The sequence below is a fragment of the Egretta garzetta genome, unplaced genomic scaffold, assembly GCF_000687185.1.
Source record: "Egretta garzetta isolate BGI_Z169 unplaced genomic scaffold, ASM68718v1 scaffold287, whole genome shotgun sequence".
Taxonomy (NCBI): Eukaryota; Metazoa; Chordata; class Aves; order Pelecaniformes; family Ardeidae; genus Egretta; species Egretta garzetta.
The window spans coordinates 4,134,251-4,137,646 of NW_009260435.1; the positions used below are offsets into that span (position 1 = coordinate 4,134,251).

A 3,396-nucleotide genomic window follows, 5' to 3' on the forward strand; every position below is an offset into this window, starting at 1 on the left:
TGGCCAGCAGGTCGAGGGAGGTGATTCTGCCCCTCTACTCAGCTCTGGTGAGACCTCACCTGGAGTACTGCGTCCAGCTCTGGAGCCCTCAGCACAAGAAGGACATGGAACTGTTGGAACGGGTCCAGAGGAGGGCTACAAAAATGATCCGAGGGCTGGAGCACCTCTCCTATGAGGACAGGCTGAGAGAGTTGGGCTTGTTCAGTCTGGAGAAAAGGAGGCTACGGGGAGACCTGATTGCGGCCTTCCAGTACCTAAAGGGGGCCTATAGGAAAGATGGGGAACGTCTTTTTAGTAGGGCCAGCTGTGTTAGGACAAGGGGAAATGGTTTTAAACTAGAACAGGGTAGGTTCAGGCTAGAGGTAAGGAAGAAATTTTTTACAATGAGGGTGGTAAAACACTGGAACAGGTTGCCCAGAGAGGTAGTGGAGGCCCCATCCCTGGAAACATTCAAGGCCAGGTTGGATGGGGCTCTGAGCAACCTGATCTAGTTAGCAGTGTCCCTGCTCACTGCAGGGGGGTTGGACTAGATGATCACTAGTGGTCCCTTCCAACCCTAAACATTCTATGATTCTATGATTCTAATATCTATTTTTTGAGGACAAATCACAATGATGTCTATCATCAGCTGAAGTGTTTAAGTAGGGATTTCTTCGGGGGAAGGTGCAAAGAGCCTGAATGATTGATGATTGTTTCTTCTTCTTAAACATGTACTCAAAAAAATTTCTTATAGAGCTGGGGGACTCTTTAAGGCTCTGGTTCCATATCGATGAACTAAGATGTGTGTCTTGTGTTTTAAAAAAAAAAAAAGTGAATGCACATTCAATGATGTGCTTTATACTGGAGCATAGAAATTAGTTTGTTTTGCTAGTGCTTGAGTACAGATGCTATCACTAATGTTTTAAATGGGGAAGTAGTCTGTCTTCGGTCCAGAAACAAAATTACTCACTGTAGTTTTCCCTGTTCTGTCCTGTCATCCTTCCTCTCACCCAGTTTAGAAATCTGGACTAACTGGAACATAGGTAAAGCTAAGGTTTCTGCTTTACGGATCAGGCTTGACAAGTTTTTAAGAATTTTCATGGTAGTGAAAAATACTTTAAATTACTTTTCAAAGTGGGCTGTGGGAAAGCTAATGTTAGAAAAATGATTCTGTAGGATTTGTCATGGTGCTGCCTTACTACCATGGAAGTCAAATAAATGATTTACTCTTTACAGGATATGTGTCTTTTTCTTTGTGTTTTGAAATAAGTTTAAAGGCAAGATTATTTTTTTGGTGATGACTGTATTAGCAACCTCTTTACACTGTTGTGCTCTATCTGCTGTGTAGTCCATACCTCTAACCGATGAGCTGGCTGGTGTCAGCAGGGGCTCATGTACAGTGAGCAACCTCAGGGAGGCAGAGAAGATTCAGACAGACTGACGAGCATGTCTGTTAGAGGAAATGCATTTATTTGAAATTCAGCTCTTGAGCAACTCGTTTACCTGGGCTATACTATAAAGAGATTTTGTAGTCTTGTCAAATCATACAGGTAGAAGATGAACCAAGCTGTCAGTGTGAAAGTTGAATGTTAGTATTGCGGGGGGGGTGTCGTGTTGTTGGTTGTTTATTTATTTATTTTTATTTGAAACCTATTGTATTATCTTTCCCCTTTATTAGACAGTGAATATGATCAAAAGTTAGCTTTATTTAACTTATCTTAGCTGAATTTTGTTCAGCTCAAACAGCCGATGTCCGAAAGAATTTGGAATTTAGTTTAGCCAATAAGGCACTGAAAAAGTTTCTCTCAGCACTGTTCATAAAATGAGTTAAGGCAGTGTAATTTGTACCCACATTTGAAAGATGACATGATATACTTCTGTTTCAGATACCATTTTTCAAGGGTTTGAGATTTGTTGTGTCAATGATTTTTATATTTGGTATTCTTTATCACAAAATGTTCTGTCTTTCTACTTCTAATATAAAGTAACCATCTGCTGAGTAATTGGAGGGCACAGCTTGCTGCAAGATGGTCTTGCTGCTAGTGCCAAGTAATTGTCAGAACAAAGACTGAAAGGCTCACCAGGGATAAAACAGGGTATCGTGATTTCCCAGGGTTTTTCCCTTCCTGCATGGAATCACTTAAGTCAGAAGCCCATCCAGTGTATTAACTTTCTAGTATAACTGCTGAATCAAGTATCAGTGTTTTCACAATTTTTTAATCCACTTCAGTACTTTGAGAATGATACGGAGAAGAGTCTGAAAATTACATTGGAGCTTGTTTTTAACTCACCTGTTCAGAGAGTTTGTAGAAGGCCATAAACCACTTTATGCTTCTCTATAATGCTTTTGCTGTTCATAGTATATTCCATGCTCTGCATTTCCTATTCCCTCTGCCTGCTGGAGGAGGGGTGAGGGAGAAAGCAAGCTGTCCAGGATAATGGAAACACTGAGGTAACATATATACTACAGATTCTACAGTTCGTGTTGGGCAATGTGGTGTGTTGGAGACCTGGCTAGCTCTGTTGGATCAGCTTGGATCCTCTGGTCTTTATTAGCTCTGGCTTAGGGCTAGTGCCAGTTCTTGGCTGGTTCCTGTGGAGCCATTCAGAGCCTGCATGAGTTTGCTGGCATGTGTGCAGTGTGGGGCCTGAGCTGCATGCCTGCATGGCCCTGTGCCCAATCTGTAGATTTGCTGAAGTGCACAAGAGAGTTTGGCTGGATGAATTTAGGTATAGCTGCATTCAGCTTAACCAGAGCTAATAAATCCTCGCTGATCCAATATAGCTCTCTGATGTGTCTGCAGTGCCCATGCTGGTGTTCTTGGCTCTGGGAATGCCCAGGCTGGATTTGCACAGAGCTGGTGCAAGTCCATAGAGCTCACTGACTTGCAGCAGCAGTGTCAGTTTTAGGATGAATAACTTTTAGGATGAAGCACACCCTGAACGCTGTGTCACAGTATTTTTGTGACGCTGTTCCTGACTTAGGAGTTCAGATAGACCTGAACTTGCTTTACAAGGGGATTTGGGGATTAATATCATTAATCCACCTTAATTTTTATGGCCTTATAGCTCCTTAAGATAGATGAATCAATATTGACTAACTGAGATTGTAAATTGTTCATGAAATAATGCTTCATCAGCATCACACAAGTCCTGTTACCAGAAGTATGTGGCTGCAGCAAGGGCTCACTGAGGAAAACACTTTCCTATTTTTAAAGTTTATTTGAACAGAGCATTTTATAAAGTTATGTTGTGATTTCAAATAAAACCCTAACTGCATTACTAGCAGGCTTAGTACTATATGACTTTATATAGACACTATTCTTTTACTTACTGAAAGTTTTGCCTATTTTTCTTTTTTTCTCTCTCTGTCTCTTTTTTTTTTTTTTTTTTTTTTTTTTTTTTATATTTTTTGGG

At 40.9% G+C, this 3,396-nt stretch overlaps 1 protein-coding gene across 3 annotated transcripts in view; it reads left to right on the forward strand.

Moving 5' to 3' along the window:
- Nucleotides 1-3,396, forward strand: part of TBC1D2B (TBC1 domain family member 2B) — a 39,087-nt gene that overhangs the window by 12,125 nt on the left and 23,566 nt on the right. The window lies entirely within an intron of this gene.